Source organism: Equus quagga, chromosome 4 (genome assembly GCF_021613505.1).
Source record: "Equus quagga isolate Etosha38 chromosome 4, UCLA_HA_Equagga_1.0, whole genome shotgun sequence".
Lineage (NCBI taxonomy): Eukaryota > Metazoa > Chordata > Mammalia > Perissodactyla > Equidae > Equus > Equus quagga.
The window spans coordinates 75368088-75394019 of record NC_060270.1 but is presented as its reverse complement, the minus strand read 5'-3'; the positions used below and the strand labels follow the sequence as shown (position 1 = coordinate 75394019).

The 25932-nt window shown below is 35.0% G+C and overlaps 1 protein-coding gene across 1 annotated transcript in view; it reads left to right on the top strand.

Moving 5' to 3' along the window:
- Nucleotides 1-25932, top strand: part of DPP10 (dipeptidyl peptidase like 10) — a 610898-nt gene that overhangs the window by 333869 nt on the left and 251097 nt on the right. The window lies entirely within an intron of this gene.

Genomic DNA, 25932 nt, shown 5'->3' with positions numbered 1-25932 from the left:
AGGACCCCACTTCACAGCTGCAACACAATCCCAGATGCTAACTAACTTACTAAAGGACCCCACTTCACAGCTGCAACACAATCCCAGATGCTAACTAACTGACTAAAGGACCCCACTTCACACTTGCAACGCAATCCCATTTTTCTAGCGGAAAGCCACTGGTCTATTGATCATACTGCCATTTTGAAAAAATTCTTTCATACTTTCATCAATTTTTTTCTGTACTCTGGCGTAATTGTTTTTCCACTCATCTGGAATCATATCAACTGTATTCTAGTTACGTGGTTGTAAGATAAATGGAATTTGTATTGCATATCATTATTTGCTATACTCAAATGCATTATTAAAATTCTCCAAACTTAGTGGTTATACATTTTATTTTTGTATTTGCTTCTTAGATGTTGTTTCTCAAAAGTAGCCAACTAAATCATTGCAGGATGCATTTTGATGCCATAAATCTGAAAATATTTTGAAGAAGAAATAAGTGTTCCAAAATATGCTGAAATCTAGATATTATAAAATCTTGATGATCAGAATATTTGTGGTTAAGAATTGTCATCCAGTATTTAACATCTCCCATACCAAAGAAAGTTATTTTTTCTATTACTCTAAGTCATGCTAAATTATGAATAGTTTATATTTCACCATTTAAATGTGTTATTTTATGTACTATAAGAATATGTTTGAAATTATTGGTCTATTTGAGTTATTTAACCATTACATTTTTTAAGCCATCTTTGAAAAGTGAATACTGTCTTATATTTACATTTTTTTAAGACTTACAAGAAGTAGAAACAATATTTTTTTAAAAACTCAACAGATTGTCATTTATAGTTTTCTTATTGTCTGGATTAAAAATACATATTAAATCAAGCCAGCCCCGTGGCATAGTGGTTAAGTTCAGAGCGCTGCACTTCAGCGGCCCAGGTTCACTCATTTGGATCCCAGGTGTGGACCTACACTATTCATCAGCCATGCTGTGGCGGCAACCCACATACAAAATAGAGGAAGATTGGCACAGATGTTAGCTCAGGACTAATCTTCCTCAAGCAAAAAGAGAGAAAGATTGGCAACAGATGTTAGCTCAGGGTGAATCTTCGTCAGCAAAAATAAATGAATAAATAAAATAAATACATATTAAGTGGACTAATGAATAGTTACATTACTTACTTATTCATTCAAGGCCAACCTTCGTCACCTAAAAAAAAAAAGAAACCTATTAAATGGACCAACGAATAATTGAGTTACTTATTTATTTTACATTGTCAGCTTCCTTACTATATGTCTTATGTTTGAGGTCTGAAACTTTAATCAAATTTTTTATTATTTTGGCATAATTAGAACTGTCTTTTATGCATGAGGGGACATAAATCTTCATGAGAATAGCTCTTTCTGAATATAAAAGTAAAACTGAATGAGTCTTTTAAATCATGGCTAATAGAAGGAACAAATCAATTATACACGTGCTGCAGTTGCTGTGTTGCTGTCTGTTTCCCAAAGTGGATGTTCTGCAAAGAATGGAATTGTTAGTCTCCAGAGTTAGATGCATCCATTTCAGTTTATGTTCCCACTTGTAACTCTGCAGACAAGACTTTCTTTATGATAAATATCTATTTTAACTAAGAAGTAATCACTGTCAAATGAATCTTGTATGCACTGCTGCCTAAAAATTAGCTCTTATCTAGTTAAATTCTGGGCCTTCAGATTTCAGTGCTTTACAATTACAGATGCATGTTTAAGAAGTTTGTGGGAATGCATGATCTGGTCCAGGGATTGTCCAAGCTACTAAGCTTCAGACACTTGGACACGCTATATTTCAAATAATTCTATTCATAATAAACTCACAGTAATCACAGCCTAAGAAAGCAACTGTATTCAAATACATGGGATTTGGAGTTGCCCCTGAGAGCCTCTGGCCTTCAAGTGCCACAGACCATACTTTCTGTGTTCTATTGTTGCTGTGGCTGCCCCCAAACAGCCTTCTTAGCTACCCTCCTCCTTACTAAAGAGAGATTCTAAGGCATTAAAAATGTATTAATATCAATTTTGGATTTTTTTTCTTGATTAAAGCAGAAGAATCCTAGGAGGAATAAAAAGAAAGGAAGGAAGAAAGATTACATTTTGGAAGACAGCGTTTACAACTTTTCCTTTTTGTAGTAGCTATTAGTGTATTTATCAGTTTATCACCGATTCAACCACATAGCACTTATTTTCTTTTGATTTTGAAAATAATATATGTTTATTATAGAGAATATGAAAATGCTGAAAAATATAAAGAAGATAATTGCAGTGCTTTATTTACCTCTTTTAGAGAAAACCACTGTTGATGTATTGATTCCATTTATAGATAAAATCATTAGACTACTTTGGGAAATACTGTGTTAGCAAAATACTGTCGTACTAAGTGTTAATATCTTGTTCTGGTGGCCTAATGCTGTGTACTTACTGCAAAACTTAGTGACCTAAAACAGTAATTTATTCTAATCATAGATTATGTGGGTCAGGAATTGTGGAAGGGTTTGGCTGTGTAGTTTCCACTTGGGGCCCCTTACATGATTGTTATCAGACGTTATTTGGGCCTGGAGTCATTTGAAGGCCTGACTGGAGCTGGAGGACCTGCTTCAAGGGGGCTCACTCACATAGCTGATGAGTTAATATTGACTGTTGACTGACAGCCCCAGTTTTTCTCCATGTGGACTTCCCCACAGGGTCATTTGATGTCCTCATGGCATGGCATCTGGCTTCTCCCAGAGTGGGTGATCCAACGGAGCAAAGTAGAATCTGCAATGCCTGTTTTGATCTAGTCTTGGAACTCATAAACCGTCATTACCACCGTATTCTATTCATCACACAGGGGCAGCTGTGTTTCCCGGTGGGAGAGGATTGCGCTAGGTCATGAAAACCAGGAGATGAGACTCATTTGTGACTCTCTTGGCTACCACAGATCCTGAGATGAAGGGATTGAATGTGAGGGGTTTGCACAGTATGTCATGAAATCTCCCTAGAGTTAGGTAGGGATTATATGCTGAAAGCTAGTGAATTTAGGTGGTTTTGAAGTTGGCTGAATAGCTACTCCAGAGAACTGTGATTAATTAATACTATGTGTGAGAGCCTCTGTCAGTATATCACAAGCATTGTATTATTTTCATGATCCTTTCCTGTTCAGTATGATCAAACTATTTTTAAATAAATTGATACAAGAATATTTATCAAAATTTAGAATGGGCAAGCAAGAATGGAGAGTTGATTTAATAGACTATAGAATCAAGATTACAGATAAGCTAGAGGTGGAATACTGGCCCAAGTCAACACAATTAAACTTTTTAGTGGTTAGAGTGACTTAAAACATGTGTTTTATAAAAAATATGGTTCTTAAAAATGTACGATGAGGGATAGTTACTGATAGACCAACTTAGATTTTTTTGTAGGGCATAAACTCAGTATGAACTTACTGTCACATAAACTTTAAAAACACTGATACATTTTTAAGCTGAGTTGATAAAATTAATCTATAACTGTGCTATCCAGTACTGTAGCCACTAGCCATGTGTGGCTATTGAGTGCTTGAAATGTGGTTAGTCCAAATTGAGTTGCGCTGTAAGTGCAAAATACACACTCTAGGTTTTGAAGCCTTAGTGAAAAAAAGGAAAATGTAAAATATTAATAATGTGTTATATTCATGATGTGTTGAAATAATTTTGGATACATTGGGGTTAAATAAAACCTATTGGTAAATTGATTTCATCTGTTTCTCTTTGTTTTTAATGTGGCTACAAAAAATTAAACTTACATACATAGGGCTTGCATTATATTTCTGTTGCTGGGTGTTGTTCTAGAACACAGGAAGTAAATATTCCAGTGTTCTAAGTGCCAACTGGAAAATACTTATGATACTGTACCAAACTGGAGACTGTAAATTAAACAATCATAATTCTCAAAGATTTAGAAACCATAGTGAAGGAATTAGATCTGTAGTTGTGGAAAGAAAAAACTTGGCAAAATATGGAGAGAATAATAGATATCTTGAGTATTGAAGGGCTGTCACAAAGAATAGAAATTAGATGTATTTCTTGCTGCAAAATGAAGACCAATGATATTAAGTGGCATCAGGAAGGAAAATTTTGGCTCAGCATAAAGAAAGGCACTCTAACAGTTGCTCGTTCAGAAATACAGGGGCCAGTGTGGAAGGCATAGAGCCTACTTTCTTCAGATATTTGCAAAAAGTGGAAGGAGAACTGTCCATTATAGGCACTGTGCAAATAAATCTTGTGCAGGTGAACTGCATTGGGATAGTTAAATTTCAATGTCTTTCATTAATCCGAGAAAGATAACAGTTTTTCCTCTGAAATAACATCGTATCATAAACACAGGAAGAAAGACATGTGTGATTCTCTAATATGTCAAGTTTGAAATCCTACAGATTATACAGTCTCTGATTTTTCTTGCTACAGATTTCAACCGAAAGCAGTAGAGTTTGCTTTATTTAGTCATATCTATTTTGAAAAGGGTCAAACACAGGATAACATTTCAGAAAACAATAATTCTTACTAGAAATAGAAAACTTCAAGTAAAATTATGCATACATAGAAAGAAATCTAGAAATAGTGTTTTCTGAGTATGCCAAAAGACATCAATGCTTTCCTAATCTGAGGTTACACTAATTAACTTTTAATTGCATTTAAGCTGCCCTAAATTTAAAAAAGAAAACCAGTTAAAGATTGTGTGTTAGTAAATTAACTCAAAGATAGTGTTAGTGTAGGGGGCCTTTTAATTAGCCAAATGAAAAAGACCTTAGCATTTCTGGATAAAGAGGCAGTAGATGATATGAGTAGAGTAATAAGGTCATGCAATTTTAAAAGACTTCAACCAGAAACTGATGAAGGTTATTGTCAAAAAATTGAGACTTCATTTGTAAGGGCAAAATTTTTGTTTATATATGAGATTTAATCCAGTGTATCTGAAGCATAATGAAATATTGCATAATTGTACTTTACTTATTTATACTTAATTATGTTTAATTTAAATTTTTACGAACTTTTCTGCTTTGAGATCGTTTAAGGCTCTAACTGGAGCTTAATCTGTGTGGGGTCTCCAACACCAAGGACCATGCTGGTGCCCACTATTGTCATTTGTTTATTTCTTGAATAAGTGAGTGACTGAGGGAAGACGGGGAACAAAGCTTCCTCATTCAAGGAGAGAGGACACATTTCCCGTTTCTTCTTCTTACCAACCTTTCAAGACCCTGTCTCAAACTAAGAGCTACTTTACAGAAATGGTGAAAAGCCAGTGGTATTTATGTGGAATTTGGTCTTCATAAAAGAGAGATATTAAATAATTAAAGTTCTTCACATATAATTTTTCACATTAAAATAGTTTTTGCACCTATGATTTTGCATTCAAATTTATGAATAGTGTCTGATTGACAATGATTTTAGTGATTTTTTTCTGAGTAGAAAAATATTTCTGCCTATAATATTTCAAATGAAAAAACATTAATAATTTTCAAAATGAAGTATCACTCTGCCATTATTACTTTTCCCTATAAATAGAATTGAGGAGTAGATTTTTATTTTTATTTTTTTTGCAATTGCATTTCTCTTAATATGTATGCCTATCATATATTATTACACATTCTTGGAGGAGGACATTTTATTAATAACTTGCATTACCTTTATTTGCACATTCAATAACTCCATAAGACCAAAATATTGGGATGCATTTTCAGTTATAGTTAACCAGCAAAATTATTTTTGTGTTTATTGGTTTAATGCAAAATTGGTGTAATGTAGCAGACGTGTTGCGAAAGATAGCATTCGCTATCTTTCTGGGGGAATTTTTCTAAATAACGGATGTTGTTGATAGTCATGATGTTAATAAAGGGTAGAAAATTTAAACTCCCACTGTAATTAAATTATTATGGATTAGATCTGTACTGATTAGTTATTCATTCATAAAATGAGGTCTTCGTTTTCAGAAAAATGCTCCGTTACTATAAAATATATTAAAAACATATGGCCCTTTTTTTAATTCAGTATTGGACATTTAGCTTATTTCAAATTTTTCCACTATATAAGTAATGTTGTGAGGACCATCCTTACTCTTAAAACTGTGTCCACATTTCTGATAAATAACTAGGTCAAATTATAATAATTTTGTAAGGGTTATTGAAACATATTACTGTATGTATTTTCAAGAAGTTTATCTCAAATAATACTTCCACCACCTCTGTATGATTATATGTGCTTTTTTAAATTTAACCTTTTAAGCCTTATTAATTTTTTTTTAAGATTTTATTTTTTTCCTTTTTCTCCCCAAAGCCCCCCAGTACATAGTTGTGTATTCTTTGTTGTGGGTCCTTCTAGTTGTGGCATGTGGGACGCTGTCTCAGCATGGTTTGATGAGCAGTGCCATGTCCGCACCCAGTATTCGAACCAACAAAACACTGGGCCGCCTGCAGCGGGGCGCGCGAACTTAACCACTCGGCCGCGGGGCCAGCCCCAAGCCTTATTAATTTTTTTGATGAGAAAATTGAATGAAATGTTCAAGAGATTTGATGAAGACCTGCTAGATAACCACTGAGCTGTGATCAAAATCAAAGGTCATGATATTAATTACAATGTTAAGACGATTTTTTAAAATGTAAAATATTGTATTCGTTAATCATAAATTCATTCAATAACTATTCTCAGAGAGCTGACTGTGTATCCAGCATTGTTCTGTGTGCTGTGGATGCAGCAGTGAACAAAAACAGATGAAAATCCTTTGGCTACTTGTAATTTGCATACTGAGAGACAGAAAATAAAGAAAATAAGTAAATTATACAACTTGTTATATGGTGATAAATGCTAGGCAGAATTTATTTACTTTGCATTTTATTTTATTTTTATTTACCTTTACTTTTAAATGTGGGCTCACATGAAGTTGTAACTGTAGCTTACAGATTTACGCATCATCAAGCTTCCCTTGCTGGTGACATCTTGCATAACAATAGTGTTTTATCAAAACCAAGAATAGTGCATTTATCAAAAGTTGCACAAGAAAATTAAGTAAACTATAGGTCTTATTATATTTTACCATGTTTTGCATACCCTCATTTTTTGGCATGCCTTTGTGTATCATTCTATTGCATTTTATCACATGTAACCAACACCACCACCACAATTGAGATACAGATCTGTTCTGTCCCCACAAAGGAAATCTCTCATGCTTCTCTTTTATAGTCACAACCTCCCTCCTCATCTCTAATCTCTGGCAACCATTGTTCTCCATCTTTATAATTTTGTTATCTCCAGAATGGTATATAAATGCCATCATACAGTATAGAATCTTTTGAGATTGGCTTTTTTTTTCATTCAGTATAATGCCCTTAAGATCATCCAAACTGCCTTGTGTATCAATAGTTTGTCCCTTTTTATTGCTGAGTGGTATATAGAGATATATACAGCAAAAAAGGAAATGCTGTTAAGAAGAGTACAGTTTTCAATGGAGTGATTAGTGAAGGCATTCCTAAGGAAATGAGACCTAAGCATACAGTTAAGGATGTGAGAAAAGGCTCATGTGCATCTCTGGGGAAGAGTTTCCCAGGTGGAGGGAATATCAAGATCTTGGTCCTGAGTAAAAGTTTGGAGCAGCAAAGAGGCCCAGTGTGGCTAGAGCAGTGGGAGAGGGAAGCAAGTGTGAAAATATGGCGTCAGGGTAAACATGAGGCTGATCTTGTAAGGCTCTGTAGACCCTCCACAATTAATATAACTGCAGCAACTGGATAACTGTAGTCATTATATAACTGTAGTGACTCAACATTTTCCCATGAAGTTACTTCCAAAAGCTGGGAAGAGTGAAAGGATTCTCTCTTCTCTGGGGGTCTAATAAAAATGAGTACTTTGAAGTAGCAAAATATCTTGATTGGAATTTTATCTTTGAAAAGGATTAAATGAACTTTATATTCATTTATGAAATGTTTGTGTTGATTTTATCAAATCTTTAAGTAACTTTGGCATGAGGTGGAAAGCACACATATTCTATTGCATTTCATCATCCATGACCCACTGGTGCCTGCAGACCTCACTCAGGGGCACAAAAGTCCTAAGAATCTGCTGGCAGAATGGAGGTGGCATCTCCTATGACTCAGAGGACATTGCATCAGGACGGGGTCTTCAGCACAGCAAAATCTCATGGAAGACAGGGGAAAAGGAGATGAAGTCTTAATAGACAGCGTCTGTGGTTCTTTGAGGTCATGTCAGATGGCAAACACCAAGTGGGCTGGCCACTAAGTCCAGCCCTTTTGGGAAATTATATGACCTGAGCCAAGTCTTATTCTTTCACTCTCTCAAAGAATAAGGAGTGTAAGTCCCTTTGACACATCTCTAAAGCAGCCTAGTAAATGAACGAAGCTCAGGAAGTCAAAGTTGCAGATATTAAAGAAAACTCTGAATTGAACTGGTGCTGGGGAGAGCTGGTAATCTTAATTTTATTCACAAACATGCTGATAACAATAAACTCTCAGGTGAGTTACATCCAGATACATAGAAGTTCATTCATTTCAGCTAAATACTAGCTTCTCCATGAAAACTTTCTCTTTTCTATTCTGTATTATATAATTGGAAACTTGCTCTCCTCAGTTTTATAGGCTGTATTTCCACCTTCAAATATAAGCTCCCTGAGGGAAGACACTATGTTTTTTTTAATTCTTTCATTGATTTTCTCTACCGTGCTTAGAATGTAGCAGAAAGCAGTAGGCACTCAATCACTGTTTGTGGAAAGGATACATTTCTCTCACATCAAAGAAGACGTTATGAATTGCAGGTGCAGGTGGAAACAACAGCAATTCTAGACAATACTCTCAATGAGCACCAACATCTGATTATTGTCTCTCCTACTTATAACAAAGAATTAAGAGATGAATCCTAACTGCCAAGAATCAATAAGGGAAAGTAGTCATTGTGTTGATTTGAATGCCTACTGTGCAAATGATGTTAATATTAAATGCATTTTTATTTAACAATTCTATATTCAAAGGGCAAAAAAATTAATTATTGTAATGATTCCAAAGCGAAGTGTTTCTGCCCACACTGTTTGGTAAGGAGAAAAAAAAAACTGAAGAAATAGGAACTTTCACATACTTATTTTCTTCCCAAAAGTGCGAGATAGTGAAAACTGAGAAATAAATTAAAATATGCTTTTAACTATTCATAAGACTGTGTCACAAAGACAGTAATAAAAATCCCTTTAGGCTGTTCATTTATAAGATATTAAATAATCCTTAGGAAATTGTCAACATAGATTTCTAGAATTACAAGTATTTGTTGTTATTGTTTTAATTTCTTGCTTTTATATTTAAATCTCCTGGGTTACCTGTGCATAAATGTCCATGAAAGATGCGATGGAAGATAAACAATTGCTATTTCTGCAGGTCTTTTTTCATGCTTAGGACAAGTTTCCCACTTACTTCATATTAATTCCTAAGCACTCACATCTTTAAAAATTAGGTGTGAGTATAATCTTGACATAGGCGCTAGGAGATCCAAGACAACTTGGTCAAAGTTGTAACCCTCACATAGGAGATTCTTTTGTATTTTTCCCAGAATGCATTCCAGCACAAAATTTAAGCACACATCCTAAAACTATTTATTCAGCCCTTTCCTCCAATCAAAAGTAGAACTCTGGTTGAGCCTTTAGGTCTGGCTCCGTTTAGGTCTGACTCCCTTTAAGAGTCAAAGCCCACTTCGGCCAATCATATTTAGACCAGTTCTCATTTGCATTTGCTGTCCTCCAGGGCAACGTAACACACGACATTCAGGCATATGCTGCCTAAAAGTTGAAACTGCACATAGAAAGAGGTACAAAATGTTCCTCACTTGCTCCCAGAGGTGAATTGAATGGTGAAAATGGAGCTGGTTATCGTCTGGGGAGATTTCCTTTTGCTTTATTTCATCTTATGTTTTCTGTTTGATAGAGAGACTGTTTGTCTACTGAAAGTTTGTCTTGACTATTTGTTGCCTGAGTTGTTTCCTTCCTTCCCGGTAAAAGGAGGTGCTCTGGGAGAGTTACCAAGAAATGACAGAACTTTTATGTTAGAGGGGACTTTAGAACACCCTGATTTATTGCTGAAGAAATTGAGGCCCAGGCGAGTCAAATGACATAATGCTAGGCAATGACAGAGCTTGACCTAGATGTTAGGTCTCCAAATTGTCAAGTAAAGGAGTTTTTCACATTTTCTTTGAGATATTCCAAATCAATGGGAGAGGGAGAAATTGTATTTCCTCCAAAAAAGTTAGAAAAAGACACATGTATCTTAATCCCTTTCAAATACTAATTATACTGCATTTTTTCACACATCTACTTATTAATTTTCAAATAAAGTAAATATCAGGCAATGTGCTAGAAATTTGAAATAAAAGTAGTTACATATAATTCCTGCCTTTCATTTGAAATGTTCACACTCTAGTAGGGAAATTTATATAAATACATTGGAGCAAGGATCGGCCTTCAAGAGCCAGAGAAAGCTCAAATTCCCAGAAGAGACATCAAAACTGTATCTTGAAGATTAAGTAGGAGTTTTCAAGGTTTAAAAAAGAAAGTAGAAAGATGCCTTAAGGCATGTACAGAACCAGAGTTGTGAAAAGTTCTGGCACTTACAGAGCAGTGAGATACTTGGTGTGGCAGGGATGTTGGAGAATGAAGTGTGGAGGTGGCTCAGAAGAAGTTTAATTCATCTACTTGCTAATTATTTTCAATCTCTGAAGTTAGCTGTGATGAAATAAAATCATAAGTCCCCAACTCCTCAATAACTTACAGGCTCACAAAGAGTACATGAGTTTTAGATATCAGGCAAAAGCCCCTATGTGTTATTCGAGAGTGTTTGCCTCTGTATGACACCTCTCGTCCTAACGAGCTTGGCAAAATCACAGAAAACTACAGAGTCTTCTTTCCATCTTTGCCCCAGGACAAGCAGTAAAAGTGAGTGTCTTGGTGCCCTATCTTCCATGTTCTCATGCTTGGTACTCAGTTCTTCTCTAATTCACTCTTGACTTTGCTAATACCTTTTTGTAGGGGAGTGGAAAAAGGGGCGAGAAGAAGCTGTGAGCAACCCCTAAAGTTCGGAGTGACCCTCTTAAACCTACAGTAGTCTGCACTAGGGCTTGCTAACATCTTCTTTAGGTTTTCCTCTTCTGGAAGGCAATAACATAGATGGGATCCATTTCCTCCCTTCCTTCCCAATTGGTCACTGAAACTTCTGTCAAAGATAAACCATCCAGAGCCTCCCTGACTGGCTGTTTCCAGTCAGATGAACATTTCTTTGGTTAAAACTGAAATAAATAAATTGATTATGAAGCTCTGGTCTAACCCAATATTAAGTACATATATTTTGTGTATATATATATATATATATATATATATATGTATGTTTTCGTATATTTTTTCTCATGTAGGTAGACCACCCTGCACTTGTATTTATCAGGCATCCTCAATCTGGATCAACCAAAACCTATAACAAATTCATGGTTCCCTTGAGATGGGATAGGAGATGAATCTTGCCTTTCCTCTCCATTCATTCTGGGTTCTCCACATTATATTTATGTTTATTTTTTTCTTCAACATTCTTACTTCTCATTTATTTTGCTTCCTGGCAATGATAACTAAGAGGATTATCCACTCTCATTAGGATGAATTAAATAATCACCGTCCTGATAAAATGTAGGCGTAGGGTTAGTATAAAAAGGAAGACACTGATAATTGAAACTCTCAAAGACTAGCAATATCATCTGCATTCAGCCCCTTTCTTTGCAGACAGTAAAGGGCTTGGGGAGTATTGTTTGGAACTAAAAGCCTAAATCCTTGGAAGACCTGTCAAAGTTGGATGGTATAGTGGACAGCATGAAAATGTCGGCGAAAACAGACCTTTTGCCTATTTCACTTTTTTGAGACTACAGGTTTTTCCACTTCCTCCTGTTCTGTTCGCAATTTTGCAGATTTATCACGTATACAAATGTAATTTAATTCAAACATTAATTATTGGGCTGTTACTAACAGAACTAATATCTGCTGAGCCTGATGAGGAATGAATATGAAATCCTTACAAGCTATGACCCCAGCCTTTGAGAAGCTTATAATTTGATATCTTTTCCTTGACTCATTTTTAGTTCTGCATACTGCCCTTTATCCCTGACACCAAATGTCACCTCATATCCATTCCCATCCCAGTATTGCCCTACAGAAAGTCTCTAAGCAAGACATGAATGATAACTCACTATAAAATTCCCAGTGAGGTCATTCTTCTTCCTTCATTTTGTTAAATAATTGGAGAACTATTTTAAAAGCTGTCTGTCTGTAACATATAAGCCATTTTGGAAGGATGCTTTTACAGAGTTATAGCACTGAAATCTTTTTTATTAGAACTTCAAGATCTTTGAAAAAGTCCTTTGTATATGAGAATATTTAAGGCTTCCATGATACAGTAGTCTCTTATATTAAAAAGAAAACACAATGCCTTATCTCATTTGCCATTTCTAAACATGTTTTGTAAGTCTATATCAGATAAACTTTTATTAAAATGGCTTATAAAAGGTTTTATTAAGGCAAAATGTTAGAGGATTGGGCATATTTTATATTTCTTTACACGTAAGAAAAGCATTCCCCTAATAGTCTTGAGTAGAATTGACATCTTTGCTTGTTAGAATAAAATCCATTTCTTTTATGTTTCATTGTTCAAATCCATTTTACTTAATAACTCAATTAGACTTGAAACTAGTACTCAAATAAATAAGTCATTTTAACTTTTGCACAATAAAATCTTCATTAGCTAGAAGAAAACTAACAGGAAATATCAATTAACCAGAAGAAATTAAAATATAAAGTAACTCAAAAGTACCTGGGATTTAGAAAGATATAATGGAAAATTTAGGGGAAATGTGTTGAAGGTTATAATCATCTAATCTGATTCCTTTGCTTTTTATGGTTTTAAAATCACCATTTAGATATTTAAGTCTTATGGGATTCTTAAAAGCAAGTTTCCTTCTGTGCATTAGATTCTCTTGCAAACCAGGAAAATGGAATCAATGATAATATAATCAACAAAGAATGAAAGAAAAGCTTTTCATGGTTCCTCAGTTAACTGGCGTCCAGCAGAACTTCTTTTGCTGATGTCATGCTGGAAAAAAAAAAAAAAAAAAAAAACATGAAGGAGCTGATAGCAGAGTTAGTCAGGTAGACAAATTAGGACATAAAAGTGCAGAGAGAATGATCCACGATGCAGGGGAATATTCTTCAAACCTCAGTGTAGAAAATCAGTGATGCCATGAGGAGCTTTGTATAAGAGGCTTTAGCTACTTTCTCAACAGAGATCGAGATCCTTTATTATTCCTAGCATTCATGATTCTAAAGAAGACATTTTGTGGCCTCTATGAATTTACCATCTAATGACGGATGGTGGAGGGAGGTCAGCAATTAGACACGTACAAACAGCCATCAATAAATGGCATAAAACCATGTTTAACTTGCCCACAATATAAACACACGTGCACTTTGAAGCAGCTATATACTCATTTGAAAATAGCATTTGTTCCAATCTAAGTTATAATTAGAGTTACTTGATTCGATGAATATTTGACAATGACGTTATATGACATATTTAAAATATTTATACAGTTCTCCTCTTTTTTCACCAAAATATGATATTCTTTTTTTTTTCCTTCGAAGATTGGCACCTGGGCTAACAACTATTGCCAATCTTTTTTTTTTTTTTCTGCTTTATCTCCCCAAAGCCCCCCGTACACAGTTGTATATCTTAGTTGCACGTCCTTCTAGTTGTGGGATGTGGGATGCTGCCTCAACGTGGCCTGACGAGCAGTGCCATGTTCGCGCCCAGGATCCAAACCCTGGGCCACCGGAGCAGAGCGCACGAACTTAACCACTGGGCCACGGAGCCGGCCCCAAAATATGATATTCTCTTGATTTTTCTGTTTATCTTAACAGTATCATTACCCACTTAACTAACAAAGCTTGAAGCCTCAGTTATCTTTGTACACCATCACTATCACTCATCCAGTTGTGCTTTGATATCAACAAACCCAGTTAATTCTTCCTCTGCATTTCCACTGTAAAGACTTACTCAGGCCCCTTTTAGTCCCTTCCTTAGCTGGGACTCCAGAAGCTATGTCCCTAACACTGCCAGATCCATATTATTAAAGCATAGCTTTGTTTGGGTAAATTGATTTCCTGAAAACCTTAAATGATCCACTGTCTTCTGTTGAATAATGTGCAAATGAGTCAACCTGGTATTAAAGCCAACGCAATAAGTTGACTTTCTGACATCCTTTTCTAGGTCTGCCTTAAGTGTTCCCTTTGTGTCTCAAATGTGTGTAATTACTCTTTGCCCTGCCCAAACTCTTTGTTCTTTCCTGTTTTACTAAGTGTGCTCACAGGTGTTGCTTTTCAGATCTCCATCTCTTTTTATCAGACTTTTTTATCCCTCAAAGTTTAGTCCAAGGATCTTGTCTTCCATGCATCTGCTCCTTATCTCCTCACTTCAAGATGACCTTTTCTGTCATTGAGATCTTACAAACTTATCTACCACTCCTGTGATACTTCATAAATATTGACTTATGTGAGTCAAAGCATTTATGTGCTTTTGACTGTGCTATTTGACCACGTCCATTAGTTTTATCTTTACAAAACCACATTGGTCAGAATCTCTATCATCTTTCACCTGGATTGTTTCAATAGCCTCCTAATTTGTGTCTCTAGAGCCAAGGCCTCTTATCTCCTCTCTAGTCCATTCTCCACACAAACCAGAATAATTTTTTTTAAAACACAAATATGACCATGCCAATCGCTTGCTTAAAATCAATCAATAATACCACCTTAAGATAAAGTCTCAGTCTTTTTCAGGATGTACAATGATTTGCAAGCTCTGGATTGTGCCTATATCTCTAGCTTTGTCTTTCTCCACTGTCTATGCTCCAGACACATTAGATGGAATGCATTTTTGAGTATATCATATTTTTTCTTACCCCAATCTTCAGATATATTATTCCCCAACTGTGATGCTCCCTTTTCCCCATCACACCCATCCCCGAGCCAGGCACTCTGAGGATGTGCTTCCATGCTTAGTACATAGAAATCAAATCCACCTGTGCAGCTTGGGTGGAATTAATCTCACTCAAATCATTTCAGTCATACAAAAAGAAGGAGAGAAAATTTCCTAAAGAAAATCTAAATGCTATTGAGAAAATGAAAGAAAGAAAACAGATGCTAGTCAAGCAACAGTGAAGTTCCAATACAGTCAGTATTGACTTTTATAATAATATATAATTACAGAGGCTTGTTACACGGTTGGTAAGTATAGTGAATTAGATTGTGAGCTATGAGTGAAAACTAAAGAAATCTCATCATCGTATATTGTATGCATATCAGTCCAGTGGTTAAAGTAGCTGACATGATTCCTCGGCCCAGTTAGAAGTTTCCATGCTCATAACATCACTCGCTTTAACATCATTATTGTCATTGCATCTCTAAAACATTTTTCAAATCTGATAGCTATAATGAAATATATGATACTTAGAGAACATGCTCACAACCATGCTCACGGGAGAATGCATAGCACATTATGGAAACAGATGAAGAGAAAGTCCCTAGTGTGCTTCACAGCACAGAAATATCTGCTTCATTTTCTCACTATTTTTCATGCAGAAACTGACCCCCATTTCTGGTTTTTACATGAAGTTCTCAGTAGCCATCTGCTTAGGCTATGACCTATTTTCTTTCTCAACTTTTCAGTTGAAATGAGAATAAACTTTAAAGCTTATTTGAAGGAATGTGAAAAAGCTAAATATGGGGTTGCAGCTGGTTCAGACTTTCTGTTGAAATTCTCATGGCCTGCTATAATTTAAGATCTATTTATGCAATTGTTGTGAAGTAGGAAAAACAGTCAAAAAAAGCTGCATGTTACATCATTTTGCCAAAGTGAGATATGTCAAAAAAGGTATTGTCTTGATCTTCTTGTTTAAAGAACTCCAAAATAGTGATCTGGACCACCCACAGATGTGTTTAGATTGACCCTCACAGTGTTGATTCAAATATTGACTAAAAAATTTAAGAAACAATCAGTTGTCACTATTTAAAATTGGGAAAATTTTACATATAAACTCATATTTTTTTTTCCTCTTTAAAACTTGTAGGATCTGGCAACATGGGAACATTGAGATGGCATTTCCTCAGGCAATCAATGACTGGCCCTCATAGATAGGACATTCTCTCTTCAGTTAACTTTAGCACTCCTTGTTTTTAATATTTTCTTATGCTTGCATACTTTAATTATTTATACTACCAGTCAAACTTTTGTAGGTCTTTCAGGTTCTGACAATTACTTATCGCAATGTGAACCTCTAAAACAAAGGATTTGATCAAAAAGTACAGTATAAGGAGCTTAATATGCAATATCGATTACAACCTTAAGAACAAATCACTCGAGTGACTAACAGATTACTAACTGAGTAAACTAGAAATGCTTTCAGCTACAAGTAAAAGAAAATTTAAATACAGTTGGTTAAAAAAGTCATGTTATTAGTTTCACATAAGAAGAGGTTCGCAAATAGGCAGCTAATGTTATTTGTTCTGTGGCTCTGCCATACCACTTCTAAATGCTTCTCTAAAAGCTCTTAACCTTCCCCTCATGTTTGTCACCTTGTTCTTATAAGATGGCTACCGTATTACCAAGTATCTCATATCTATTCCAAGCAGAGAGGAGATGTAATAACAAAGGTAAAGGGCTGTATCAGTTATGTTTGCCCCTTTTTATCAATGAAGCAAGATATTTACATGAAATCTCACCCAGCTACTTTTAATTAGGGCAAAATCTCTGATCAAGAGGGATAAGATTATAATTATTCATTAGAATAATCATAATTTATCCTCTTGGCATAACATAAGGCTTGTTCTCCCTGACATTAAGGTATTGTGTAAGCAATGGACAAAATCTGTCACACAAGCCTTCTATGCCCCCAATCAATTTCAAAAACTTCACTATAAATTTTGTCTTGCAGTTTAGGAAGGCTCCTTCCATAATAACCATTGTCTCATACTCATAGAATTATTATCAAACCAATCAATATCTTCTGATAGATAAGGCTGCTGAGCTGTTCATTATGTAGGTTTCATACTTTTCATCTTTTATCTTAGATTGCAGTTAACTTTGCCAAGTGATACGTATGTTGAGGGAGGTGGAAGATGTTTCTCAGGCAGTGTTGTTGTAAGGTGTGATAAAGTCAGGGGACAAAAAATAATTTTAAAAAACATCTTTGTTGATTTAAAGAACACCATGTAACATGTATATTGAATAATCACTGTTGAAAAATCTTACTACTTCAGAAAACTCAAGAACATGATTTAGGCTGGGGAGGTAGTAAACAATGGACTAACCAGAGACGGAGCAGAGAAGATCAAAATTTCTCTACGACTTCTGGCTCCTAGATTTGGAGGCCTGAAATTTGAAACTAGGTTTACCCAGTACTTATGAATCAAAAGAAGATACAGAAAGTAGAAGACTGAGAACAAAACCTTCATATAGTTGTTGTTGCCTGGCCTAAGAGATGAATAGATTTAAAGGGAATTCACCATTTCAAAAGCAATTCAGATAAATTTAATGTGAACATTTCAATGTACACTCTTGCATTATTCATGTACTATCCATATATTATCATTTTATTTGCAAGTCCGCAGTCATTTGACTTTCAAAGCATATCCTGTAGATATCACAGTCCTGATATACTTGGTATGAATTCTGAAATTAACTATAACATTACCATGAATCTTTATATTCAAATGCAGATTGTGTCTTTCCTCATGGCTATTCTCCTACTCTTCTAAATAATATAAAGTCAATGTAAATTACATTTGTAAATGGGAATTACCACTATTTTCAGGATTATTAAGTATATTAACATATATTGATAAACTATTTTCAAATCTGTAATTGTACACATTTATAATTCTTCCTCAAGACATGTATAACTCTTTATTCATTTTAACCTTGGATGGATAAATATAATACTATTTTAAATTAGCATAAAATATTCTGATTATTGAGTATAATACATTTTCATGGGCTTCCTACAGGAAGAAAAAAGGGTCCTAATTGGATTAGGACTGATTAAATGTATTGTTGAATAAATCGAAGCTAATATTTACTAAACAAATGGTATATTTCACTTTATCTATGCAATGATTTTTGTAGCAAAATAATCTACTCTGATTCATTTATATAGATCACCCCTTAAGCACCCAATTTGGATCCATGACTATGCTGGCAAACTGCAGTTGCCCTCTTTTAGCTCCCAAAATTATGCTGGGGTGCACTTCGCCTTAGATGATTTTTATTATATCAGTCAAGCAACTTCCTAAATAAGCCACTACGAACTGAATTATTCAATGTTTCAGGTGGAGTGAGTAATGGAGAGGACCAGATCTAGATTATCTTCTTAGCCCTGACACTCTTTCTTTTTCTATTTCACAGAAACAAACACACACACACACACACACACAGAGGACAAATGAGTAGCTTTCTGTAGGTCCATAAACATATTCACTGAAAAACTATATCTTGGTTTATTGCCAGTGATTATTCAAGTGTCCTTCTCCTAAAACTACTATGTTATTTACTTAGAATTTTAAAATTTCATCTGGCAAAACTTGAGGGGTCAAAATTGGTCATAATTGCTGAAATTTCATCTCACGTGAGAAAATAAGATGTAAGTCACAGATATGCCCTCACACGAATTTCCTATAAGAAAAGCAAATGATAACAGGAGAACCAAGTTTCTGTTTTCAGTTACATTATCATTCTCTTCCCACTAAGACAGCTTTTTACCATTTTGAAAAAGACACCACCAGAGACGGTATTTCCTGGGTTTACAAGTACAGCTAACGGCAAACATTTGTTCCTAGACAACAGAAGTTTGAGCAGCTACTGTATGATGAGGACAGGGAATAAATCAAATACATTTGCTCCCCACATTCAATTATTACATGCATTGGTCAGAGTAGCCCTAGTCTATCCTGTGTTCACAAATCAATCCTGATAGCTCATGGGCTTGTAGTCTCATACCCAGAGGGAACTGTTGTTATTGGCCCCTCATGAGTCCCTCCACAAACCTCTGTTCATAAACACATGGCCAATCACATACCTATAGTCTCTGCAGGATGCAGAATTTTTTATGAAATATCAATTTTTTATGAAACAATAATTTTTTATGAAATATCTTCCCATACAAAACACAAATACAGGCCTCTTCTTTTGCATCAAACCATCTTCTTAAAAAAAATCATTCCTTTGTTTTTTATTATTTCTTTGCCCCTTCTGCAACTTCTGCCTATTTTACTATATAAATCACTCACTACACATTGAGTCGAGATATTTGTTGATGTTCTTTCCGGAAATGTTCCCCTCTAATACAGAGACAATGCTAACTCTTCAGCTCCTGTTGGGTGCTGGGAGAAAATTTCTCATTCCTGCGCTGATACCCAGGCTTTCACAGTTGTAAAACAGACAGGAGAAGGTGGCTGTGGCCTGACGTCAAGATCTCATTCCTGCTTCTCTTATTTTAGTATCTGATGTTCCATATGGATATTGATGTGAAAATTTATTCCCCATCTAAAAATCAGAGGGGAAAATGGGTCTTCTCAAAGGTATTACTTCCTGTTTCATGTACCGTCCCTAGAAATTTGAAACACATGATTATGTTTCTTTATTCTATTTAAAAACTATATTCTTTAAATCATCCTTGATTTTTCCCACCTTCTTACATATTAGTACTTGAGGAAATAACGAAAATGCTAAAATTTTGAAGCTTGATACTGATGAACTGTCGATATCTTTTTTTTTGTGGTGAGTGTCTGTGTGTTGGGGGGCTGGTGGTGGACACCTGGGGGAGAGTTCTCTGTAATTTCTAGCTTCTTCAAATATGTTTCCAAGCTATACGTTTCTTTGTGTTTGTGTTTTGTCATCAGCATACATTAACTTTTGAATAACGACTTGAGACCCTTCAGAGTGTATTACATCTTTGAAATAGGAAGAATTTTTCTGAGTATTAAAACATGACCTATAGTTAACTTATAGGTTATTTATTATACTTTTAACTCAATTGTATAAACGATGAGCAAACTTTTCTTAATAGATTAACACTTTTTATACTATTTATATGAATAACAAAAAATAAGAAAATAAAACTGGCTAGAAGTGAGAAAAGAGGTGCCATTACATTTACAATGTGCCTTGCTCATGAATAACAACAATATCAGAATCCTAATCGTCTGTCAACAAAAATACTATTAGAATCTTTCTCCATTCTGTTCTTACAAAAAGATTTAGTTGGGTCTCACTTTCAAGTATTCATTCTAAGCATTGCACACTCTCATATTGTTTTAATAAATAAGAAATACATTCTATCCCATATCCTTTCCTTCAAGGCCATTCTGGTTAAATTAGTTTATTTAATAAATAATTTAAACTAAGCTGGTAATATCTAATGTTTTCTCCTCCAAGGTAACATATGCATTTCAGAGTTACTTTCACTATATGAAATGGGCCAAAAATGGTAGAACAGCTTCCTGTTTACCACTTTATACACTATTACGAAGTTACCAAATGTAAAGTTGAACAGCCTTGTGATATAAATATATTTATGTCATTTTCAGATGAGGATGATAAGATATTGTGTCACTTTCCCAACGTCACAGAACAATGCTAAACTCAACATTCAAATAATTTTTTTTTTACTGCAATGACCACTTCATTTCTACTTTGCTAAGTAAACAATAGAAACCAGTAGCTTCCCAATTCAACCTAGAAGTAGTCCAGGAACTCCAGGAACAATAATTTCTAGTATATTAAAAATTAAAATTTAACCACAGGAAGAATGCGTGTGTGTGTGCTTGATTGTTTGATGTAATAAAATGTTGTCAAAAGAGTTCCAGTTGTATCACAATTTTCTTTCTTTAAACACGACACTTATGGTGAGAAAATTGATGAGAAGTTTCTAAATAGCAGCAGGAAAAAGATTGAATTACCTTTTAAAACAGATGACCACAGCAGCTGCCATTTTGACTCATCATAGGACAACCATAGAATTATCCATCATTGAGAGTTTCCCATCAAGAACTCTGCTCTCCACCTCTACAGAGATTGTACATTGAAGCACTGCCTCCTTCAGGATCTTTTCTATTGCTTTAACCCTTACTTCTTGCAATTGCCCTTCTAAATTTCATAGGAATCTCCCTTCCTCAGGGTATGATTTTCTGTAGTCTATTAAACTGGATTTAAGAGTTGTGGACATGTTGTAGAAATACTCAGAGACCCCAAACATTGTTCCTGAGGTTGCAGAGGTCACAGATCCGTCGTGGATTGTAAGGCCTTTGCTGAAGAAAGATGGATCACAGTCAGAGAGAAAATAGAGAATGGACTGCTCCCATTTGTCATTGATTCTGAAATGTGAAGGTTCATTCTGGAAGACATTTTCAGGTACTGAGAGGACTCTCGGGATTTTATTTATTGTGAAACCTTCAAGTATCAACTTAAATACAAGATTAATGCTCAAAAGGAGGAAGCAACATTGTCTAGTGGAAAAAGCATAGACTTAGAAATCAGATGTTACTGGGTTGGTTCTTCATCTCCATCACTGAGTACCTATGAGATCTTGGACAAGTTGCATAAATGAAGATAATAATGTGTGTACTTTATAAGACATATTGTATACATTGTATGTATGTTATACTCTTAGTGGGTTTGTGTGTGTGTGTTCCTCCAACAAGTAGACACAAGATGTGATTAGACATGCACAAGGTTTATTAAGGAGAAGCTTGAAAATAAGAAAAGGGTAAGAGCAGAGGTGGGCAGTGAAGGCCCTCAAACTACAATGCAGTTTTGACACTTGTAGAAAGAAAGGGGAGATGAAGGATGAGGTGGTTAGGAACTGTCTCAGACTGTAAGGCTGATCTGAGAAGTTTTCCAACAGGCCTTCTGTTGGGGATCCTCTGAGCCAAAGTTGCCCTTGAAAGAGTTCAACTTCCTTCAGGAATGGGCTTGCCCTTGTACCCTCCTGAGGGCAGCTCTTGGGGAATACACAGCCTCAGTGTGAACCTGATAGTGGATCCAGAGGGGCAGCAAATGGGACTGACTATTTGTCAATTCTGCTCCCACAGCATGGTCTCTTGAAGGAGGTCCTAGTGGTTCATTTCCATGCACTATGGTGTGTGAACTAGAAGTTGCACAAATAATTTAGGACTATATTGTAAGAGTTCCTGAAAATTTCACTAAATGCCATTATTGAACATTGGCAGAGGCAGTTATTAATGAGAACCATTAGTCAGAGGTTTTCAGATTTTAGGGTACATAAGACTACACTTCAAGGGTTGGCTAAAATGCTGGACCCCATCTCAGAAATTATGATCTAAAGGATAGGCAATGAAGAAGAACAGTGTGCATTTTAACAAGCACCTAGGGGATTCTGATGTCTGGAAAGCAGTCTGAAAAACACTGACCTAAGTCATATAGAACATTTAAAACTGCACTGATTATAGTACACTCTATTTAAGAAGATTAGACTTGTTAGATTTAAAAATCTACACTGGAGAATTAAGAGTTATTTGCGTTTATTCAGAAAATTGTGTTTGGTGTATGATATCATTCAACTGAAGCATCAATAGATAGCAATTTTTATGGACGTTCTCAGAGACAGTAGAGACTGACAGCCATTTGGAGGACTTCATTTTCCCTTCTCAGCTGGTATCTCTCTGTTACACTAAGTGCCATTATCTACTTTAAAAATAATGAGTCACTGTATTTTTGAATGACAGGTACTTACTTATGCAAATGAATTGCCTACACTGAGTTAGTTTAGTTGATCAAGCTTTCCAGGTCAAGAAGGGCACGTTTCTAGATAAGAGTAAGAAACAAGATAAATCTCTTGGGAGATAAAGAGAAAATCATTAGAGCATATCATTCTATTTGGAATTTCAAGTAGTTTTTATCCTTAATTTGTCCCCCAACTATTGGTCGAATTCAATATAGACACTCTTCCTTGGAATATTCCCTACCTTATTGAACTCTATCATTTTCCTGTTGTTTAAACTCTCAAAAATTTACTTAAATGGGAAGAATGTTCCAATGGAAGTATGAAAGCTATATGAAAGGCAGGTTCAGTATAAATGCAAATTACTTCATAAAAATATTGCAAAATACTCTGAATGACTAATTTAATGTGAACAAAACATTTTTAAAGTGACCTTTAATGTTAATGTCTCTATAATTTTTCAATATTCTGAAAATAATAATTAGTGAGAGAATTATAATTTTATGACAATAGCCTGCTTAGTTTGAGATCATTGAGTGACCTAACAGAAGTCATTCTTTTTTTTTTTTTTTTTTTTGCAGTTTCATTTGTATGTTACAAAGTCGAATGATACTGCCTCCTTGGTGCTCAAATTGATCTGGGGTAATATAAATAATGCTAAAATGATAGAATGATACATTAGACTTCAGTTTTCTTTAAAAATTAAAATTATTAGTTTGTGGTTTGCATTTTTGTTTTTATAACTGCATGAAAAGAATTGAACATTTATTTTCCAAATGATGTGCAATCTAGTAGAGGACCCTGTCAACTTTACAACTACAGTGCTCAGACAATATCTTGAAATTCATTTTGCACAAAACAAGGTCAAGTGAGGAGGATGGCCAGGCTATTTATTGAATATTACAATTTATCAAAACATTTCATATTCTTGTGAAAAACCTTACATCGAATCATTTCTAATGTTCTTACATAAGTTTGTGGTGATTTTCTGTTAGACACAGTGTCTACAAAGGGTGCATTATTTCATGGCTTTAGAATCCTGACTTTGATCTATCTATGGGCACATACACATGAATCTAAAAAGAAAAGTCTTTTCTTCTGTGTGAACTGGTAGGGACTGCATGCTTTGAATTTTCCCTCTTAGGCTTGATGTCTCTGTTCAAAGAACCCATTGCTACAAAAGAGCCCACAGTGTCTTCATGCTTTTTATGATAATAAGATAAACTATCTATTGTCTCTTTGGAAATGTATTTACAGTCTTCAAAGATTGTTTTGTTATTATCAAATAACGAAAAAGAAGAGCTTTAGACATCTAGCCGCCCAGAGAGTTCTTAACCTCCTCCTAAATCTGCAGGTGATGGTGACCTGCTGAGACCCAGGATCATGCAGAAAAAGAGAAATCAAGCACGTTGACGCTTGATCATTTAAAAGAAAGAGCTTATGAGAAATAGATGTTTTCGTGTTCATTGCTAAATTTGTTTTACCTTGGTCATTTTGACCATTTCCTCTTCCATTGTAAAATGGCCCAAATATTTTTAAATGTGTCACCAGGCCCTCTTTGAGTCAATGATCTTGGTGTCTCATAATATGGACACCTATGTTCATTTAGCCATCCTCCCCCTGGACTCCTCCCAGTGAAAGTGAACAGAAGAAAGAGTAGGTCATCAGTGTTCTTTCTACAACAAAGAGTCTGGAAGTTTCAGTATGTTATTATTGTTTTATAACAAAAGCCCTACAGAACTAGGCTATTATGTACACTGAGCTGACAGAATTTGCCTACTGAAATCTCAAGGATTGATAGACTGACCCACTGCCAAGTTATGATGTCCAAAAACAGTGGGCATATTCACACATTGCCTTGAGGGAAAGAAGATAATTTTGTGAGAAAGTTATTATAATATGTATGGGAAGTAGGTATTTAAATGAAAGAATAAATTGGAAAAATAATTATTTTATATAAAATAAAGCCCTTTTAGAAATAAAATTGTTAAACTATTTGAGATAATAAAGAACAGTTGTCTAAATTTTGCAATAGATATTAAATTTTCTTATGGAAAGAAAATAAACAAATGCATATTATTGATCTCTCAATCTTTTAAAGTTTTAGGGGAATAATTTGAAAAAATAAATGTTTATATGTAGATTTTCTTACATTTTTGGGGTTAAATATATGATCTGAATCAATATACTACTTCTCAACTTTCTCCAAAGCAAAAAAAAAAAAAAACCCACAAACAAACACAAGTACTTCTGTGGTATCTTTTAGATATATTCTTCTTTGATCCCTAAATAGTTTTTAAGCTATTCTCTAATAGTTGTTTTTTGAAAATGCTATCTCTAAAGCCTATGTAGGGAATGACAATTTTTTTTTCCATTTCCCATGTGTTATAGAGCCAGGACGTAGAGTAGACATTTTACCTGCTCCTCACTGCCACTTCAAAATCATACCTTAACTTTCTTCTTTCAAGAACCAAGATTTTTTTAAAACTCAAGTCACCTTGTTATACAAATTTATCCCCATTCTCATAGTCATTATGTCTTAACAGATTTGCCTTTCACTGACATTAATTTATGGCTTTAGATTCTGACTCTCTGTTTCTCTTAATCTCTACTCCTGCCTCTATTTTACTTGACTTCACCATCAAAATGCTTCTAAAACCTTAGGCTTTCAATCCTGTGATTTACTTCCCTCCAAAATCTTTTCCTCTACCCTAACTCAGCTTATCATTTCCAGGCTGGAACCCTGCACTTTTTCGTCACCACTAACTGCACCCCTCTATGATCAATCATGATTCCCAAAATTCCACACTCTAACATTTTTTATTCCTGTAGATCAGCTTCCTAATTATTTCTATCCCTTTTCACTCTATATCATCCCATTTTGTTTTTATCTCTCTCTTTGATTAGTATAGATTCCTAAGCCTCAAATAATAACCACTTTCTTGCAAACAACCTCAATGATTTGTCTCTTTCTTGCTGAATCCTAGTCCATCTGTCAGATCTGGATTTTACTTAATCATTTGATTAGTTTCACCCTAAATAACATCTCCCCAAATGGACACTCATATTACTGAACAGAATTAATTCAATT